Source organism: Erinaceus europaeus, chromosome 5 (assembly GCF_950295315.1).
Source record: "Erinaceus europaeus chromosome 5, mEriEur2.1, whole genome shotgun sequence".
In the NCBI taxonomy this organism is placed as follows: domain Eukaryota; kingdom Metazoa; phylum Chordata; class Mammalia; order Eulipotyphla; family Erinaceidae; genus Erinaceus; species Erinaceus europaeus.
In genome coordinates, this window is record NC_080166.1 from 83,348,255 (window position 1) to 83,370,725 (window position 22,471).

Here is a 22,471-nt window from a genome sequence, read left to right on the forward strand (position 1 = left end):
AAAAGCTTTTCCAAAAGATCGAAGACACAGGAATATTCGTTTCCATCCTCTATGACGTCAACATCACCCTGATACCAAAAGCAGACAGGAACCCAATAAAAAAGGAAACTACAGGTCAGTATCTGCTAAAATATTGAACAAAATTTTAGTCAACCAGATACAACAATATATTAAAAAGCTTGTTCATCATGGCCAAGTGGGATTTATCCCAGGGATGCAAGGCTGGTTCAATATATGTAAATCAATCAATGAGATCCACCACATCAATAAAAGCAAGACCAAAAACCACATGATTATCTCAACAGATAGGGGAAAGCCTTCGACAAAATCCAACAACCTTTTATGATCAAAATGCTACAAAAAATGGGAGTGGGGGGTAGGATAATAGCACACCAGGTTAAGCACACATGGTGCAAAGCACAAATACTGGCACAAGGGTCAGTTTGAACCAAGGTTTGAGCCCTTGGTTCCCCACCTGCAGGGGGTCACTTCATAAGTGGTGAAGCAGGTCTGCAGGTGTCTATATTTCATTCCCCCTGTCTGTCTTCTCCTCCTCCTCTCTTAATTTCTTTCTGTCCCATACAGCAGCAGCAGTAGTAATAACAACAATGGAAAAATGGACTCCAGGAGCAGTGGATTTGTAGTGTAGGCACTGAGCCCCAGTGATAATCCTGGTGGAAAAAAATGGGAATAGACGGATAATTCCTTAAGATAGTGGAGTCCATATATAGCAAACCGATAGCCAACATATTCAGTGGAGAAAAACTGGAAGCATTCCCCCTTAGATCAGGTACTAGATAGGGATGCCCACTGTCACCAGTACTGTTCAACATAATATTAAAGGTTCTTGGCATAGCAATCAGGCAAGAGCATGGAATTAAAGGAATACAGACTGGAAGGGAAGAACTCCAACTTTTTTAAATTTTTTATTTGCAGATGATAAGATAGTATACATAGAAAAGCCTAGAGAGTGAACTGGAATTGGTGTATTGCACCAAAGTAAAAGACTGGGGTGGGTGGGTGGGGGGATAATACAGGTCCAAAAAGGATGACAGAGGACCTAGTGGGGGTTGCATTGTTATATGGAAAACTGGGAAATGTTATGCATGTACAAACTATCGTATTTACTATCGAATGTAAAACATTAATTCCCCAATAAAGAAATTAAAATAAATAAATAAAGAAAACCTAGAGAATCCAGCAGGAAGCTCTTTGGAATTATCAGGCAATATATTAAGGTGGCAGGCTACAAAATTAACATACAAAAGTTGGTGGCATTCTTCTATGTAAACACTAAGTTAGAAAAAGAAAAAACCCAGAAATCAATTCCTTTTACTATAGCATCAAAACTAATAAAATACCTTGGAATAAACCTAACCAAAGAAGTGAAAGACTTGTATACTGAAAATTATGAGTTACTATTCAAGTAAATAGAAAAAGGCACAAAGAAGTGGAAAGATATTCCACACTCATAGGATGGAAAAATTAACATCATCAGAATGCATATTCTTCCCAGAGACATACACAGATTTAGTGCAGTCCTCATCAAGGTCCCACCCATTTTTTTTTTTTTTAAGAAGAGTAAAAACAAAAGCTGCAAATGTTTACATGGAGTCAGAAAAGACCTAGAATTGCCAAAGCAGTCTTGAGAAGAAAGAGCAGAACTGGAGGCATCACACTTCCAGATCTCAAATTGTTTTATAGGACCACTGTAATCAAAACATCCTGGTACTAGAACATAAACAGACACACCAGTGGAATAGAATTGAGAGACCAGAAGTAAGCCCCCCACACCAGATGGACATCCAATCTTTGACAAAGGTTCCCAGACTATTAAATGAAGAAAGAAGAATCTCTTCAACAAATGCTGTTGGAAAAATTGGGTTGAAACATGCAGAAGAATGAAAGTGAACAACTACATTTCACCAGATAGAAAAGTAAACTTCAAATGGATCAAGGACTTTGATGTTAGACCAGAAACTATCAAATACTTAGAGGAAAATATTGGCAGAACTCTTTTCCACATAAATTTTAAAGACATCTTCAGTGAAACAAATCCAATTACAAAGAAGACTAAAACAAAAATAAACCAATGGGATTACAGCAAAACAAAAAGCTTCTGCACAGTAAAAAGAAACTGCTACCAGAACAAAGAGACCCCTTACAGAATGGGAGAAGATCTTTACATGCTATACATCAGACAAGAAGCTAATAGCCATAATATACAAAGAGCTCACCCCCCTCAAAAGGTAAACCTTATTGGAGGTTGACAAGGAAAGGCGCAAATAAAATCCATTTACTACTCCCAGGAATACTGGAATTTCAGAAAAATAGAAATTAGCATTCTGTAGGATTCAAAAGAAAAAAGGAACAGCAGCGTTGGGGTATTTTTTTTTTCCTCTAGCATTTTTTTTTTACATTTAAAAAATATTTTTACTTATAAAAAGGAAACATTGACAAAACCATAGGATAAGAGGGGTACAACTCCACACAATTCCCACCATCAGAACTCCTTATCCCATCCCCTCCTCTGATAGCTTTCCTATTCTTTATCCCTCTGGGTCATTCTGGGGTGTAGAAGGTGGAAGGTCTGGCTTCTGCAACTGCTTCCCTGTTGGACATGGGCGCTGACAGGTTGATCCATACTTCCAGCCTGTCTCTCTCTTTCCCTAGTGGGGTGGTAAGTTAAGGAGCATTGTCCTTGATTCCAAACTCCAAGTGACTGAAAGTATTCTAAGAGGGATGACATTGCTTTAGAAAGCTTTGGGTGAGCATACAGCTGCAAAGCTCCACACAGCAGCTGGCCGGGACCCCTGCCTGCACCAACCCCTGTTCTCTGGTCCACCACTCCCCGGAACGGTACTATGAACAGCTGATTTCCTAAGTACAGTAGACCTTATGTCCCAGGCTTGGGAATGATTGATGTGTGGACTTTTAAAAAGTGAACTTGTCTCTTTTGGGTATTGCACATTTTTGTGGAAAATCCTATTTTCATAAAGACAGGTTTCTGAAGACATCTCTGTGGCCTGCTGGGAAGGCCCTAACTTTCCTACTTGTCTGTCATCTCTCTAAGGGTTTTTACAGTGGAAAAATCTCCCCATGAGGAATACACCATAAATGAAGCAAGCCCAGGAACTGGAGATTACATCATGTATAGGGATGTCTGATTTCAAAGAATGTTGGTAAAGTCTTAAATGCTTTTGAGTAATTTTAACGACAAGGGCAGTGCCCCCAAATGACTATCACCCTGACAGTTACGGACATGTTCATACTGTGCACCGCTTCCCTCTGTGATTCCAGGGACATGGTGATGAAGATGCAGAGCAGGAGACGGCAGTGGGGTTCATTTTCTAGACCATAATCTAGAGAAACTCTTTCCAAGGAAATTTCCTTGATAAAAGAGTATCATAAGTATGTGCATTTGAGGATTGATGTACATAAACTATCTCTAGGGGGTTCATGCTGCACAGTAGGTTGTCAAAGGAAATTTGTTTAAGTCTGACTTAACTTGCATGTTCTGATTTTAGTAGACTGGGAAAAATATTCCACCACCAATGCTTCCTCTCCTGTATTAGCACTGGGCATTATACCCATTACCTTCCAAGGCAGCCCAAAGAGTGGATTCTCAACTCAGACAGGGCTGCTCTCAGATCTGATCACTTTTTAAAAATATTTTTTCCTAACTTATTATTTGCCGCTATTGTACTCCCAGTATATGCCAACATAATAAATTATTTTAATGATTACTAAACAATATATAGTATGGTATAAAATAACTATTTTACAAAAGGGGAAAGTATTAAGAAGGAGTGGCATTGCTCTATACTTTTATAAATCTCTCCAGTAAAAGGTGCTGGATTGTCATTCCTGTGTCTGCATTTGCTCTGTTGTGACATTACTTGTCAGGTAGCCACTGGAAAATGTCACTGTTATACTTACTTGTGAGAGAATCAAGGTTGGAAGGTCCAAAAATAGCTTTGTATAATTACAAACATAGGTGTGACTCTGGTAGACTCACTGAAAGAATGTTAGAGGGCATTAGGAATATTTCTGGACTATGGAGAATTATTGTTCTAAGCTGTAGGCTTTCAAACATGCTAATTTTTTTTTTTTTTATTGTCACCAGTGTTATTGCTGGGGCTGATGCCTGCATGATGAATCCACCACTGCAGGTGCCCTTTTCCAAACTGATAATGTTTGACAAAAGAAGAGGGTTACAGTTCCACACAATTCCCACCACCAGAGTTCTGCATCCCATCCCCTCCATTGGAGGCTTTCCTATTCTTTACCCCTCTGGGAATGTGGACCCAGGATCATTATGTGGTGGAGAATGTGAAAGTCTGGCTTCTGTAATTGCTTCTCTGTTGGACATGGGCATTGGCAAGTCAGTCCACACCCCCAGCCTGTTTCTATTTTTCCCTAGTGAGGTGGGGCTCTGGGGAGGTGGGGTTCCAGGACACATGAGGTCGTCTGCCCAGGGAAGTCAGGTTGGCATCATGGAAGCATCTGCAACTTGGTGACTGAAAAAAGTTAAGATATATAACAGTGGGCCGGGCAGTGGTGCACTGGTTCAGCGCGCACATTGTAAAGGGCAGGGACCTGCACAAGGATTCCAGTTTGAGCCAGCTCCTCACCTTCAGGGGCAGGGGTCGCTTCACAACTAGTGAAGCATGTCTGTAGATGTCTATCTTCTCTCCCCCTCTCTGTATTCACCTCCCCTTTCATTTTTTCCTCTGTCCTATGCATCAACAATAACAACAACAACAATAACAACAGCAACAACAACAATGGAAAAAAAAAAAAGGCCACCAGGAGCAGTGGATTTGTAGTGTAGGCACCGAGCCCTGCCAAAACCTGCATCTTAACTCTCTTCAAAACTTTTTGTCTTTGTACCATGGAGGTGGCTTAGTGATAGAATGCCTACTTCACTTACCTGAAGTCTTGGGTTTGATACCCAACACAATAGGAAAGCAACAGAGACAAAATTATTACAACCCCATAGGTGGTAGAACAGTGCTTTGTGATCACTATTTCAGTTTGTCTCTCTATCTCACTCATTAAAAAAATTAGTCTGAAGGTGGCTCTATAGTAGGGAGCATTTGCGAAACCATGAATTCATTTCTAGCACTATGTAACAGTAAATTAATATTTCTTTCTTCTCTTCAGAACTTTAGTCTAAACCGGTCCTTTGCTATATCACATGTGTCTTAGAGTCAGCCCTTTTGAGATTGTGACTAGAAGTTTTTGGGTGAACTTGTGTAGTATTTCATTCTGTGCACATATCTCACATGTTTCTCTACTCCTCTTCTTAGGCACCTGGGTGGTTTCCATTTGCTGGTTATTATAAGTAGCACTGAAGTAGTATAGATGTGCATTTATCTTTTTTTTAGTTTAAGTACATTTTAAAATATTTATTTACTCATTTATTTTACTTGATATGACAGTGACATTGAGTGGGAAAAAGATGATGAGAGAGAGAGAGAGAGGGAGAGAGAGGGAGAAAAAGAGAGAGAGAGAGACAGAGAGAGAGATACCTGTAGCACTGCTTCATTACATGTGAAGCTTCCTTCCTGCTGGTGGGGACTGGGACCTTGAACCTGGGTCCTTTTTTTCATGGTAACAGGTGCACTCCACCATGTGCACCATCACCCAGCTCCATATAAATCTTTTCAAATGAGTATTTATTGATTTATTTTTTTAGTTGTGAGGGTGATCTGATTGTGACATCTGTCATCCCTTTGATCACTAAGGATCTGGTTAGGCAGGTGTCCCCTTCCCTCACTGCTCCATGTGCATCCCTCCTGAAGCTGTGCTCTTGGTTGAAGAGAATGACCTTCCTGAACAGAGACTGACCTTCCTCCTGTCAAGTAATTGTACTATCCTGCATACTAGTAACTGTGTTTTCCTGTTAGAACCTCCAGACAAGCTCCCAGGGTTCAAATGATTCTCTCTCTCTCAGTGTGTGTGTGTGTGTGTGTGTGTGTGTGTGTGTGTGTGTGTGTGTGTGTGCTAGATATCCAGAGGTGGAACTGCTTGATGAAATGATAGTGTATCTAGACATTTTGAAGAATAAAAACTGGGTTCTAAGTTAAATTTTTTGATTGTGTTTACTAAGAGATCCTCTTGAATTAATATATTATCACTTTGGAATCTATAATTTAGAAATCAGTTCAGGTAATATATATAGCCTTAAAATACTCTTACCTGAACTATTAAAATGAAATATTGCTAATGATAAAGATATCTACATTTTAGTTTTAGACTCTTGGGTAGGGGTTGTTTAGAAAACCAGCAGTAACTTTATATGGTAGAGTTTAGAAAATAGTTTACAAAAATTTACAAAAATACAAGGGTGGCACTACACATTTAAAAAATATTTTATTGGGAGTCGGGCTGTAGAGCAGAGGGTTAAGCGCAGGTGGCGCAAAGTACAAGGACCGGCATAAGGATCCCAGTTCGAGCCCTGGCTCCCCACCTGCAGGGGAGTTGCTTCACAGGCGGTGAAGCAGGTCTGCAGGTGTCTATCTTTCTCTCCTTCCTCCTCTCTGTCTTCCCCTCCTCTCTTCATTTCTCTCTGTCCTATCCAACAACAACAACAACAACAATAACTACAACAATAAAACAACAAGGGCAACAAAGGGAATAAATAAATAAAATAAAATATTTTTAAAAAAATTAAATTTTTTAAAATTATCTTTATGTATTTATTGGCTAGAGATAGCCAGAAATTGAGAGAAAGGGGGAGAGTGACAGGCACCTGCAATACTGCTTTACCACTTGTGAAGTGTTCCCCCTGCAGGTGGGGGCCAGAGGCTTGAACCCTGGTCCTTGTGCATTGCAACATGTGCTCAGCTCAATGAGGTGTGCCACCACCCAGTCTCCACATTTTTTTTTAACGGAAATCATCTTTATATGCCTTATCCAGGGTACATTTTGAGGATATTGCAGTTAAGAGAATAGGTTGAAGGGCCAGGTGGTGGCACACCTGATTAAGCACACACATTACAGTGCACAAGAGCTCAGGTTCAAGCCCCTGGTCCCCTTTAGGGGAAAAGCTTCACAAGTGGTGAAGCAGGACTACAAGTGTCTCTCTTTCTGTTTCCCTCTCTATCTTCCACTCCCCTCTCAATTTCTCTCTGTCTCTATCCAATAATTAATAAATAACAATATAAAAGAAAAAAATTAAAAAGAGAAAGTAGGTTGATTTTTATTAGCTTAAGTTGAGATAATTATTGGCTAGAAGTTTTTGAAATTTATTCTGAACACAAAACAGTTATTTTTATTAAGTCCCATCATGTGACTGTCACTATTATCATCAGCATTGCCTCATTGTTACTTAAATCTAAGCAGCTGATTTTTGTTTAGGGGGTCAACTGGTTCCAAGAAATTTATTTTATTAGAATTTCTACTATTTACATGCCCAGATAGTTCAGGTGAAGATTATAAACAGGTAAAGATTAATTTATTTTTGCAAATCCAATACTCTATCACAAGTCAGCTCCCATGCTACATTACTTTGAATTTTCTAAACTATTTTCCTTTTAGGATAGGAATCAGGACATGACCAGCAAATAATAATAAAGAAAATATCTGAGTGATTACTTTCATTAAAGTAGTGTTTGCTTGAAAATTAGATAATGAACTCTCATGTCTCAAGCTTCCAGCTGTGAAATTTGACAATAACCAGCACCTACAGATGTCTTTTAGCAAATACACTCCCACAAGATGCTTCAGGCTTTACAAAGGCCTTGACGGTTGGAAACCGTGACCCCCTAACCTGTATCCAGAAATAAAACAAAATCTAAAGATTGTTCTACTCCCCTTAACACAACAGTAAACTGTCTTCTTTCAAACATTTCGGGGTATATGCACAGCATCAGTAACTTTCTTTTATTCTGTGGTCAAATAAATGAATGATTTGACTCTACTAGTCCACCAAGGTAAACTTGCCCTTCTCTTCCCAACAAATGTAATTGGTGCACAAGCAGGTGGGGATTCACCATATACCCTGTGTCTTTCTAAAAGGAGAGAGAGGGAGAGGGAGAGGGAGAGGGAGAGGGAGAGGGAGAGGGAGAGGGAGAGGGAGAGGGAGAGGGAGAGGGAGAGGGAGAGGGAGAGAGAATGAGAATGAGAATGAGAATGAGAATGAGAGAGAGGAGCAAGAGGGAGACTGACTCTAAAATTCCTAGGAAGCCAGGATGGAAATTTATTAAATTCTGCCACTCTTCCAAGCTCATATTTATTCCTCTTGTTTATCTTTATTTAATTGATTTTATTTTCTTTTTCAGTAGAGACAGAAAGACATTGAGAAAGGAGGGGAGAGATTAAAAAGGCAGAGAGAGAGAGAGAGAGAGAGAGAGAGAGAGGGAGAGAGACGGAGATAGACACCTGCAGCACTGCTTCACTGCTTGTGAATCTTTTCCCCTGCAGGCAGGGATAAGGGCTTGAAGCCAGGTCCTTGCAACTGTAACATCTATACTCAAACAGGTGCCTCACCACCCCACCCTCCTGTTTACCCTTTACTGGGTTATCTGCTGAGAGTTTATTAGGAACACTGTTCCTTTTGCTGAGTTGTTTTTCGTTTTTTTTCCTTTCCACTTCTTTTAAAATTTTTTTTAATTTATTCATTTTCTCTTTTTGTTGCCCTTGTTTTATTGTTGTTATTGATGTCTTCGTTGTTGGATAAGACAGAGAGAAATGGAGAGAGGAGGGGGATACAGAGAATGGGAGAGAAAGATAGACACCTGCAAAACACCTTTACCACCTGTGAAACAATTTCCCTGCAGGTGGGGAGTCGGGGGCTTGAACCGGGATCCTTATTCCGGTCCTTGTGCTTTGCGCCACCTGCGCTTAACCACTGTGCTACTGCCCAACTTCCTTGTTTATCGTTTTTAAGAATTCTTTTTTTTTTTTTTTTTTTTATTTATTTAAATTTTTAATTTAAGAAAGGATTAGTGAACAAAAGCATAAGGTAGGAGGGGTACAACTCCACACAATTCCCACCACCCAATCCCCATAACCCACCCTCTCCCATGCTAGCCTTCCCATTCTCTAGCCCTCTGGGAGCATGGACCCAGGGTCGTTGAGGGTTGCAGAAGGTAGAGGGTCTGGCTTCTGTAATTGCTTCCCCGCTGAACATGGGCGTTGACTGGTCGGTCCATACTCCCAGTCTGCCTCTCTCTTTCCCTAGTAAGGTGTGTCTCTGGGGAAGCTGAGCTCCAGGACACATTGGTGGGGTCTTCAATCCAGGGAAGCCTAGCCAGCATCCTGGTGGCATCTGGAACCTGGTGATTGAAAAGAGAGTTAACATACAAAGCCAAACAATTTGTTGAGCAAACATGGATCCCAAGATTGGAATAGTGGAGAGGAAGTGTTGGGGAGGTACTCACTGCAAACTCTAGTGTAATCCTGCTTTCAGGTATATATTTTGCAGTAGTTTATGGATACGTGTGCGCATACGCTCTCTCTCACAGAAACTGGTGTATGTCTAGGTTATGGGACTTTGTTAGAAAGTGAACTACCTGAGATGAAATTAGAGTGTACTATAAAAGGAAAGGTCTCACCCGAGTAATGAAGCTGAAGGGTTGTCATTCCACACGTGAAGTCTCTGGATACACTCTGAGGTGAAGCATGTTGAGATGGCAATCGTTGCTTTGGTTAGGTTGTGATCGGCGGATGCAATATTATTTGGTATGGATTGGGAGAAGCATACGGGAAAGTGAGCCCTATCCATGGGTGCCAGGACTGGGGGAAGTAGGGGCTCTATAGTGAAGATGTGAGGTTCCTGCTGTCTTAGGGTTCAAAAAGACAATCAATAGTTAATATTATCATCACATTATTTGTTAATTGGGTTAACTTTGAAAAGTCCCTTTGTTATGGTTTGCTGTACAGTACCCAGTATCTTGTATATAGCTGTGCTATTGGAAGCCTCCAATCTACTTGGTCTAGGCTTTTGAGAGAGTCCGCATATCAAATACGTAGCCTATCTATTAAAAAGATTCAGTTTGTCTCCTGAGAACCTTTGAGACATACAATTGATTTCCCCCTCTCATATTAATTAACTACTGATTTATATGTCTACATTTTGCTAGAAGTGTACATAAACACCATTCCCATCACCAAAGGACCGTGACCCATCCCTCCCGCCCATTCCCACCCCCCACTGGCCCAGAAAGCTACATGTCTACCCCTCACCACTGGGTTTTTTCTTTGGTGCCCTACTTACAATTTGATCAGATCCTGCTTTTAGTTTCCCTTTCAGATCTTCTAAGTCAGCTTCTGTTGATGAGTGGGATCATCCCATACTCATCTTTAACTTTCTGACTCAGTTCACTTAACATAATTCCTTCTAGCTCTGTCCAAGATGGGTCAGAGAAGGTGGGTTCATTGTTCTTGATAGCTGCATAGTATTCCATTGTGTATATATACCACAGCTTTCTCAGCCATTCATCTGTTGTTGGGCACCTGGGTTGCTTCCAGGTTTTAGCTATTATGAATTGTGCTGCTATGAACATAGGAGTACACACCTCTTTTTGGTTGGGTGTTATGGAGTCCTTGGGGTATAACCCCAGGAGAGGAATTATTGGGTCATATGGAAGGTCCATGTCTAGCCTTCTGAGGGTTTTCCAGACTGCTCTCCACAGAGGCTGTACCAATTTACATTCCCACCAGCAATGTAAAAGGGTTCCTCTGTCCCCACATCCTCTCCAGCATTTGTTGCTGCTGTCCTTTTTGATGTATGCCATTCTTACAGGAGTGAGGTGGTATCTTAGTGTTGTCTTAATTTGCATTTCTCTGACAATCAGTGACCTGGAGCAGTTTTTCATATGTTTGTTAGCCTTTTGGATCTCCTCTGTGGTGAGTGTTTTGTTCATTTCCTCTGCCCATTTTTGGATGGGGTCATTTGCTTTTTTGCGGCTAAGTTTGCTGAGCTCTTTATATATTTTGGTGATTAGTTTCTTGTCTGATGTCTGGCATGTGAAGATCTTCTCCCATTCTGTGAGGGGTCTCTCTGTTTGTTTAATTGTTTCTTTGGATGTGCAGAAGCTTTTCAATTTGATGTAGTCCCATTGGTTTGTTTCTACTTTGGTCTTCCTTGCAATTGGGTTTGATTCATCAAAGATATCCTTGAGGTGTAGATGGGAAAGTGTTTTACCAATGTTTTCCTCTAAGTATTTGATTGTTTCTGGTCTGACATCTAGGTCTTTGATCCATTTGGAGTTGATTTTTGTTTCTGGTGAGATAACGTGGTTCAATTTCATTCTTCTGCATGTTTCAACCCAGTTTTCCCAGCACCATTTATTGAAGAGAGCCTCCTTCTTCCATTTAATCCTTTGGGCCCCCTTATCAAAGATTAGATGCCCATAGGTGTTGGGATTTACTTCTGGGCTTTCAATTCTGTTCCACTGGTCTGTGTGCCTATTTTTGTTCCAGTACCATGCTGTTTTGATGATGATGGCTTTATAATATAGTTTAAGATCTGGGAGTGTGATGCCTCCATTTCTGTTTCTTTTCCTCAAGATGGTTTTGGCAATTCTAGGTGTTTTCAGGTTCCAGATAAATGATTGTAGTGTTTGTTCTATTCTCTTAAAGAAGCTTGGTGGAACTTTGATGGGTATTGCATTAAATTTGTATATGGCTCTGGGGAGAATGTTCATTTTGATGATATTTATTCTTCCAATCCATGAGCATGGGATATCTTTCCATTTCTTGGTATCAGTTTCTATCTCCTTGAGTAGCGACTCATAGTTTTCAGCATACAAGTCTTTCACTTCTTTGGTCAACTTTATTCCTAGGTATTTGATTGATTTTGCTGAAACAGTGAATGGGAGTGATTTCTGGATGTCTTCTTCTTCAGATTTAGTGTTTGCATAAAGAAATGCCACTGATTTTTGTACATTGATTTTGTAGCCTGATACCTTGCTATATTGCCTAACAACTTCCAGTAATTTTCTACTGGATTCTTTAGGTCTTTCTATGTATACTATCATATCATCTGCAAATAGTGAGAGCTTGACTTCTTCCCTTCCAATCTGTATCCCTTTGGTTTCTTTCTCTTGCCTGATTGCTATGGCAAGAACTTCCAATACTATGTTGAAGAGTAACGGTGACAGTGGGCAGCCCTGTCTAGTCCCTGATCTGAATGGGAATGCTTTCAGCTTCTCTCCATTGAGTATGATGTTGGCTGTAGGTTTGCTATATATAGACTCCACTATCTTGAGGAATTTCCCATCTATTCCCATTTTTTGTAGAGTTTTGAGCATGAATGGGTGTTGGATTTTGTCAAAGGCTTTCTCTGCATCTATTGAGATAATCATGTGGTTTTTGGCTTTGCTTTTATTGATGTGATGAATGACATTGATTGATTTACGGATGTTGAACCAGCCTTGCATTCCTGGGATGAATCCCACTTGGTCATGATGAACAATCTTTTTGATGTGTTGCTGTATCCGGTTGGCCAAGATCTTGTTTAATATTTTGGCATCTATGTTCATCAGAGATATTGGTCTGTAGTTTTCCTTTTTTGTTCTGTCCCTATCAGCTTTTGGTATCAGGGTGATGTTGGCTTCATAAAAGGTGGAAGGGAGTATTCCTGTTTCTTCAATCTTATGGAATAGCTTAAGAAGTATGGGTATTAACTGTTTCCTGAAAGTTTTGTAGAATTCGTTTGTGAAGCCATCTGGTCCAGGACTTTTGTTGTTGGGGAGATTCTTAATAACGGTTTCAATTTCTTTGTCTGTGATTGGTGCATTTAGATTTTGTAGTTCTTCTTGGTTCAGTTTTGGAAGTGCATAGGTTTCTAGGAATTGTTCCATTTCTTCCAGATTCTCTAGCTTGGTGGCATATAGTTCTTTATAGAAGTTTCGCAGAATTCTCTGGATTTCTGTGGTGTCAGTTGTGATATCTCCTGTATCGTTGACAATTCTATTAATTTGAGTCTTCTCTCTTTTTTGTTTGGTGAGTCTGGCTAGGGGTTTGTCAATTTTGTTTAATCTTTCAAAGAACCAACATTTGGCTTCATTGATCTTTTGTATGGTTCTTTTATTTTCGATGTTGTTTATTTCTGCTCTAACTTTAGTGATTTCTGTCCTTCTGGTTGCTTTAGGGTTCCTTTGTTCCTCTTCCTCTAAGTCCTTGAGGTGTGTAGTAAGTTCGTTCATTTGGGCTTCTTCTTGGTGTTTAATATGTGATTGTATAGCTATAAGTTTCCCTCTCAGTACTGCTTTAGCTGTGTCCCAAATATTTTGATAGGTTGTGTCTTCATTTTCATTAGTTTCCAGGAACATTTGAATTTCCTGTTTGAGTGAGTGTCTGACCCAGTGGTTCTTAAGGAGCATGTTGTTTAGTTTCCAAATTCTATGTCTTTTAATAATTTTCTGTTTGTTGTTAAAAGTTAGTTTTACTCCACTGTGGTCTGAGAAGATACTTGGGATGATTTCAATGCTCTTGAATTTATTGATGCTGTCTTTGTGACCTAACATGTGGTCTATCCTTGAGTATGTGTTGTGTGGATTTGAAAAGAAGGTGTATTCCAGTTTTTTGGGGTGGAGGAGTCTGAAAATGTCCAAGAGGTCTAGTCTGTCAATCTCTTCATTCAATTCTCTTATATCTTTATTGGTTCTCTTCTTTGTTGATCTGTCTAAGTGTGAGAGTGGGGTATTGAAGTCTCCCACTATTATTGTATTACTATTGATGTATTTTTGAAATTCTTTCAATAGGTGTTTAATGTATTTAGATGGTCCCTCGTTGGGTGCATAGATGTTAATAATTGTTAAGTCTTCTTGGCTGATTGATCCTCTTATCATTATGTAATGTCCTTGCCTATCTTTTATTACTTTATTTAATTTAAAATCTATCGTGTCTGAGATGAGAATGGCTGTTCTTGCCCTTTTTTGTGGACCGTTAGCCTGTATGATAGTTTTCCATCCTTTCACTTTAAGTCTGTGTTTATCTTGTTGTGACAGATGGGATTCTTGCAAGCAGCATATGGTTGGGTTATGTTTTCTGATCCATCCCCCCACCCTGTGCCTTTTGATGGGTGAGTTTAAGCCATTGACATTTATTGATATTATGGATTTAATGTATTGTAGTGCCATTGTTCTAAAAAACAATTTGTTTGCTCTGATATATTACAAGTATTATAGTGATGTTCTTGTTTATAAGAGGTCTTTTAATACCTCTTTCAGGGCCGGCTTGGTGATAGTTGCCTCCTTTAACTGTTGTTTGTCTAAGAAGGTTTTGATCCCTCCATCTAGCTTGAATGAAAGTCTAGCAGGATATATAATCCTTGGTTGAAACCCTTTTTCATTCAGGGCTCGATAGATATCTTGCCACTCCCTTCTGGCTTTTAGAGTTTGAGTTGAAAAATCTGCAGAAAGTCTTATGGGTTTTCCCCTGTATGTGACTTTTTGTTTCTCTCTTGCAGCCTTTAGGATCCTTTCTTTATCCTTACTTCTTCTCATTGTGACTATGATGTGTCTTGGTGTTTTCAGGTCTGGGTTGATTCTGTTTGGTACTCTCTGGGCCTCTTGCACCTTGATATCCTTTCTGTTATTCAGGTCTGGGAAATTTTCTTGTATTATTTCCTCTAGGATGTTTGCTTCCCCTTCCTCTGTTTCTTCCTCTGGCAGGCCAATTATACGAATGTTACTTCTTTTGAGATCATCCCATATGTCTCTGTTGTTGTTTTCAGTGTCTCTCAATCTCTTTTTAAGCTCTTTCACCTCTTTCTTAGTTTTCTCTAACTCATCCTCTGTCTGACTAATTCTGTTTTCTGCTTCTGTTAGTCTGCTTTCCCTTGCCTCAGCTTCTTTCTTCATTACAGCTATTTCAGCTTTCAGTTCTCTAATTGTCTCAAGATAATCAGTATTTTCCTTGGGGGTCTCAACTGTTGTTTCCCTAATACTGCCATTTCTTTCCTCCAATGTTGTTTTCATTTCTTTGCCGACGATGCTATCAGAGCACTCGCTGTTAGCGACTTCTCAGGCCGTCGCCATATTACCTACCCCCCGTTTTTAAGAATTCTAATCCCTCTGCTTCCACTTGGAAATAACTACAGGTTAAATCACCAAATAAAGATAAAATTACTGTTTCAATAAATCTACTGAGTTTAAATCTCTTAGTAGGCAGACTGGCTATGGAAGAAGGGCAAATGCTAGAAGAAGAAGAAGTAGGCAGAGACAAGTCCTTTCATTGAACATTAAGCTTTAGTAAACAAACTCAAAGATCCGTCCCCCCCCCCCCCCGCGCCCGCTGCAGCCTCCATACTTTGGCAGTTCTACGAGGGGGGGGGCGGGGGGGGGGTAAACTATTCATTCTGAGGCAGGCTGATTTCCTAGGGTCCCAGCAACATAACCAAGACTAGACAGCGGCCCAGCACCTCTAGCAATCATGGCAAGGCAACGTCTATAATAAAATGCCACAATATGATGTGGGGGTGCTGGGAGAGCCATTTATCAGAGAGCTTTTGCTTTGGATGATGATTTTGTCACCTGGAAAATTAGAGAAACCCTGTGTGAAGATTGGTACCATCAGCTGTATGAATTTATCAAAGAGTAGGTTTTGATGTAGATGGTCAGGCAAAACTGAACAATTAAGGCTGAAGAAAGGGATTAACAAAAGTGAGGATGGGAGTGGGGGGGAAGTGAGTGTGTGTTTTCTATAAAAGGGCACATGATAATGTAAGAAAGGGTGGAATAAGGTGAAAGATAAATTTCACCAATTTTATTCAGTCAGTCAACAACTGATGCTAATCACGCCGAGGTAGCTGGGGAGAGGCAGCAACAATGCAGTGATAGTACGACATGTGCTGTCGCCCAAGATAGGCAGGCAGAGACAGTGGGAGACAGAGAAAGGACTTTGGGGGAGAATTCCAGGGAGTCATTACAGAGACACTGGGGCTTGAAGTTGGTCTTACAAGACAAGAAGTAGTTGCAAGGACTATGGAGAGGCTGTAGGTGGAGGGGAAAGGGTGCAGAGGTGAAGAAGAGCCCGCTAGTTGGTGAAGGCAAGGCATTCCAGGAGACTAGAAGTCGGAGGTATATAGGGTGTCTGCAAAGCTCAAGCAGACCTTTATCTTCCTTGTGGAAGTTTTAACTGGACACTCTAAGTGGTGGGAAGGTTTAGACCAAGCAAGGGGTCTGGGAAAATTTGCATTGCTGAGAAATGACTGACCACCTCTGAGTGCATGGGTAAGTGGCAGGGGTGCTCAGGGACTGAGGATGAGGGGAGCAGCACACAATACTGACCTTGTGAATCATGGGATTCTGGACCATCCATGGGATTCTGGCACAGCCCCAGCAGACGAGGAGGAGGGGTGGAGGTGAATGGGACTACACAGCTGCCTCTTTAACCTGCAAATGTGTGCAAACCGCAAGCAGGCATCTGCTTGTATCCAAGTTGCAAATGTTTGCTTTTTAAGTGTCTTTAAAAATATATATTTATTTTAAGAGTGAGACAGAGACAACAGAGAATTGCTCAAGAAGTATGTTGCTAGGGATTGAACTGAGGGCCTCACAAGTGCTATTATGCATTCTGATTACTGAACTGCTGCCCATAACATATTTGGCTTTTGATACTTCTTGATGCATAGAAATTTTGTCTCATGCCTTGAATTCTGTTGCTCTCCTTGTGATTTCTCCTACTGTTTTATACTTAGAAGGATATCTGCTTTAGATCATAGTACTTTCATTTCTTTGCTTTTTAAATTTTAAAAAATATATTTTTTATTTTCCCTTTTGTTGCCCTTGTTGTTATTATTGTAGTTATTATTGTTGTTGTTATTGATGTCATTATTGTTAGATAGGACAGAGAGAAATGGAGAGAGGAGGGTAAGACAAAGAGAGGGGGAGAGAAAGATAGATACTGGCAGACCTGCTTCACAGCCTGTGAATGGACTCCCCTGAAGATGGGGAGCCAGGGGCTCGAACCAGGATCCTTACGCTGGTCCTTTTACTATTTCTTTGCTTTTTAGTTGATTTCACTTTTTCTTCCTTCCTTCTTTCCTCCCTTCCTGCCTTCCATCCTTTCTCTTTCTCCTCTCCTTCCTTTCTCTCTCCCTACCCTTCCCTTCCTTCTCCACTCCTTCTCTCTCCCCTTCCTTCTTCCCTGTTTTACTCCCTCCCTGCCTTCCTACCTGCCTTCCCAATTCATTTTTTATTGGGGGAAACAGTGGTTTATAAGACAGTTGTTCACACATGAGTACAATTTCTTGTCTCTTCTTGGTAGATATCTTCACACTGGTTGCCCACACCCCTCTTCACCATCCTGTACTGAGTACCCAAGGTGCTCTTCTTACCCCACTTTTGCTTTGCTGCAATGCATGGTTTTTAACTCTTTAATGCTTCACAAAGTTAAAGAAAGACTTATTGGCATAAAGGGACACAATGATTAAATTGTGGATGAGTCACATAGGTTCTACACTAGTGTTATGAATTCCACATCCATATGGAATGTTTTCAAGGTGTTATTAACCCATACAAATAGTCATTCAACACAAAAACTGCCATAAAGTGGAATTTTGTTAAACACAACTCAAAGGTGAATTCAATTCTAAGATTACAACTAAATGGTGGTATTTTTAAAGGACACTTGCATATGTGCCAAATCACAGGTTTTAACTTTTAGTGAAAACCTAGTCTTGATAGAAAACATGGTTTTTAGATACATTTTCAGAAAATGATGTACTGTCCCAACCCAAGGGCACACCCCAATTTGAGGTCATTCTACTGAGAAGGAAAACAAATCCTGCTGATCTCAGTCCTGAGTCCTGCTCTTCCCTGTCCTTACTTGGGACGTTTCTGTGGTTCAGATTCAGTGATCTCCAGTCCTGTGGCCCCTGCACTCCTGTGACTGGAATTGCGGAGGGCCAAGGGTGGATGACGAGAAAGTACTCTTGTAAAAATGAAGAGGGATTCTCTTACTTAGTTGCGAGATAAGGTCACAACAGGTGCTAAGACTTAGGCCAACATTATAAATAGAATAGAAATTTCTAGCAGGACAGCCAGTGAGCTAGGGCTGTACACTAAGCATGACCAAGGTTATGGAGGTCTCTGAGCTTTCAGATAGTGCCTTCTCAAGGACCTCTGCTGAGGAAACTTTCTATCCTGTTCGACTTATACTTCATTTCAGATGATGGCTAACACTGTATTCCACCCATAGATGGATTTGGGCTGACAACTCGGTTGAATATGCTATGTACTTACTTATCTCTTTATTATCCAAGATGAGGTTTTACTTGGGGCTGCAGTGGTAAGCCCCAGGAAAGCAGAGCAGGCATGATTCTTCTTCCAACAGTTTCCTGACAGTCTAAGGTCTTGATTGTACTAAGTGTTCTAGTCAGAACGACTAAAGAGAAAATGGTTTCTGTTTTGCCTCACTTTATGTCCTGCCACCTTCCAGACACCAAGTGGCAGATACTACCATGATTCCACCCTAACATCTCTGGGAAGATGACCTTAACTCTCCAGAGCTCTACTCTACTAGGAAAAGATAGAGGCAGGCTGAGGGTGTGGATTGACCTGTCAATACCTAAAACCAGTGGAGAAGCAATTACAGAAGCCAGAACTCCCACCTTCTGTACCGGCAAACCAACTTTGATCCATACCCCTAGTGGGGGGAAGTGATAAGAGGAAGAGGATAAGAGGGCTCTGAACTCTAGCTCCATCAAGTGTGTGTGTGTGTGTGTGTGTGTGTGTGTGTGTGTGTGTGTGTGTGTGTGTAAATGAGAGAGAGAGAAGGGGAGAGATGGTTATGTGTGGCTGGGAGGGAAAGAGAGGATTGGACCTGGAAGAAAAAAGGGGGCAATTATGTACATATGTAAACAGATAGTTGTAGAGATGACAGGGTTAATCCATGTCAGCAACCTTGGGAGAACTGCAGTGGTTTGCAATGGAAGGACTGTGGATTCAGAACTCTAGTGTTGAGAATGATAAGCAATTATACCTCGTTGACATGTAATTTTAAAATCAATATTGAATCACTAATAAACAAGGTGGGGGGGGAGTGAAAGTGGTTTCTGACAGGTTTGCTGTCCTGCCTCTCCGGGCATAGCATTTGACTGGAGGCAAAGAGTTTAGCCCCATTAGACCACAGATTTCTCATTAGGTTATTCTAACCAATAAAAAATTTCTGAATTTTCAAGTTTAGTACATAGTATGAGCTTAATAACTGCTTACTACCATTATGCATATCCATAGCTTCAAGATGATAATTGGACATATCGAAAGGAAATAAAGAAGCCTATATAAAGAGACCTAGGTACACCTATGTTCATAGCAGCACAGTTTATTATAAACCAAACTTGGAAACAACCCAGATGCCCAATGACAGATGAGTGGCTAAGAAAACTGTGGTTTGTATATACAATGAAATACTATGCAGGTGTTGAAAATGAGGCAGTACCATTTCTCTTACCAGGATGTGTTGGTGGGATGTGTACATGAAAGAGAAAGCAAAGGAGGTGCCCCTTACAGGGCTTCACGTTGTCTTTATGGTTCTCCTAGAACAGCTGTCAGTAAAGGAGAAATTAAGAGGCAGACTTCTTGCCAGTGCTTGCAGATGTAGTGGGCACACTAATAGTGAAGGGGGCCCAGTGCCTGAACATATAGGCTGAGAAGCTCAGGGCTCTGGATAAGTGTGTTACCCCACAAGCTCCTCTCAAGCCTAAACTTACAGCAAGTTCACACACTCCACAGCAACCAATAAATAATTATTGGTGGGACTGACATCAACAAAACACAAGCATCAAACTTCTAGTTATCTCTCCTGAAATTCATCATCTGAGTTGACTCCAGTGTGCTCAAGACAGGTATGAGCTCAGATGTTTCAGTCAAATCCTTCTTTCAAAACTCAGCTCCTCATTCTAAACAAGGGCTCAAAAGACATAGACTAATCAATCATTTTTCCTCAAGGAGAACCTGTCTCTTGGAGCCTATCATGTGCATAGGACCTGAGGGCAGGGCAAGGGAGAATGCAGTGCCTGGAAGTCTTGCTGGAAAAAAATGCAAGCTAACTAATTAAGCTGAACTATGACACTATTTCCATGTCATTCAGTATGTCCGCTCAGAGAATTATGGGCAAATAGACATTTATTTTATCTTATTTGATAGGAAAGAGAGAAAGTGAGAAGGAAGGGGGAGATCGAGTACCTGCAGCACTACCTCACCATTTGTGAAGCTTTTCCCTACAGGGGTTGGGGAGGACCTAGAGCTTAAACCCTAGTCCTTGTTCATGGTAACATGTACACTCAAATGTGTGCGCTCAATCAAGTGTGCCCCTCAGACACTTAATTTAAAAGTGTGTTCCTCATCCTTTGCTATAGCTTAGATCAGGGAAAGAGAGCCATCATCTGGAGCCATGACCCCCAGGTGCACTAAAACATAGCCACTCTGGGGGGAGAATTGATCCAAGTGGAGCTCCAGTCACGTGGACGTCTTTGAAGGTGTTCTACTGCTCAGTGGAGGGCAGCAGACTTTTGCTCTCCCACTTTTTGGCAAGTGTATTTGAGTGTGGAAGGGCGTGGGCAGGAAGGGGAATGGGAGCATGTCAAGAATGTAGTGGGCATTGTCCAACATGATGACTCAGTTGATGGTTAGATAACAATGATCTACATGGAAGTAAGAATGACTGCGCAGCAGTGTTTTTATGATCATGCATATTATAATTACTGTCTGGAGCATGAAATGACAAGAAAGTGTGTTATGTCCATTTGGCTTCTGATATGCCTTTTCTTGGCCTTCAGATGCCCCCAGGAGAAGCTTCATGCTCCTCCCCTGTGAAAGTGTTAAGAGTTTCTACTTCAAGAACAATTGGGAATGGGGGAAGGGGTCATCCCTTCTTGTTTGACTGATCACCCATGAGCAAGTCCTGCCTCTTTCTAATTCATGACAACAGGCAGAGGCCAATTAAACCATCAATGTCATGTCACATTTGTTCCTCTTCTCCAATCGTTGTGTTTGTTTTTGTTGTTACTAGGGCTTCATCAATTCCTGGATGACTTTTTCAGCTAGAGAAAGAGAGAAAAGGAAAGAAAGAGAGAGGAGGAGGAAGAGAAAGAGAGGAGAAGGGAGGGAGGAGGGCAGATAGGAGGAGAGGAGGGGAGATAGATAGATAGGTAGGTAGATAGAGAGAGAGAGAGAGAGAGAGAGAGAGAGAACAGCACCAACATTTCCCAAGGTGTTGTGAGGGCTGATCTTGAAACTGGGTTATACTCCTCCCTGGTGAACTATTTTGCTGGCCCTTCCAAAATTCTCATTTTCTGTTTCTTTCGTTTTTTATATGGAACCTTTCACAAATTTCAGTGCCATCCATACACAAGGGATCTGCTAATCTTTTCTGTATCATTCTAATTTTAGTATCTGTATCACTGAAGAAATTCCTGACTTTTACAGCTAGTAAGTATCACACAAATTAGATACCTCATAACAAACTCTATCAAGTGAGTCACCAAAAATATGAATTCCTATTCAAAGTTTACAAAGACTTAATAAGGTTCTTTTTCTTAAGAGTCAATTTTCTTTAAACCAGGAAGGGGTAATTAGGGATAAAACTAGTACAACAGCTGTCTTAAAGGTTAAACAACCTTCTACTGTCCTTGTGTATGTTCTTGTCAGCTGAGCGTTCTGTTTCTTCAAAGACTTGGAGACAGGGCTGGTGATGTTCAATCATCGAATCAAAGCCCCTGGTTGGGATTGTTTTGTTGGTGTAATGCAAGATGTGCTTTGGGTCATTTGATCAGTCTGGTCATTTCCATAATTAGAACAAGAGCACGTCCTCCTGAGGTATGTGCTCATACCATGGCTAGAAGTCCCATAACAGAGAAGGCACAAAGACCTAATGTTATCTGGCCCTGAAATAACAGCTGTTCTTAAACTCTTCATGGGTATAGGTCTGTACTGACTTACTCTGGCAGTTCATCTAGGCCCCCCCCTCCACTTGTTAGGCTCTACTCTCTGTTTGGTCTATCTTGATGATGAATACAATGCACGTCAGAACAGTTCCCTTGAAGTAGATTATTTCTGTTTCATGGGTGTGTCATCAATGTACACTCACTTGGAGGTGTTCCTGGGTCTCTGAAGGGAGGGGCAAAACAACACTGACATGCACCAGGCCGTTCCTGACATAGTATTTACATACCTGAGCTCATCAAGCATATGATCATTGCAGTGTGATGTGATGCCAGCCCATGGGATCACTGAGATTGTAAAGAAAGGGGAACTCGGGCCTGTGGTGATGCACCTGCTTGAGTGCACATTACAATGCTCAGGGTTCCATCCCCCCATCTCCACCTTCAGGGGGAAGGAAACCTTTTTGAGTGGTGAAGCAGGGCTGCAGGTGTCTCTCTCTCTCTCTTTCCCTTCCATCTAGATTTTTGGCTATCTCTATCCAATACATGAATAAAGATAATTTTAAAAAAGGGGGAGCTCATGGAGAGATCCTTTTGTGGTGTTGTCTCCATATTGCTATCTCCCAA

At 41.0% G+C, this 22,471-nt stretch overlaps 1 non-coding gene across 1 annotated transcript; it reads right to left on the reverse strand.

Annotated features, from left to right (window-relative positions):
* Nucleotides 1-21,270: 21,270 nt before the first annotated feature.
* LOC132538822 (U6 spliceosomal RNA) lies at nucleotides 21,271-21,374 on the reverse strand. The gene has a single exon (XR_009550142.1). It is a non-coding gene; the product is annotated as a U6 spliceosomal RNA (small nuclear RNA).
* Nucleotides 21,375-22,471: the final 1,097 nt, after the last annotated feature.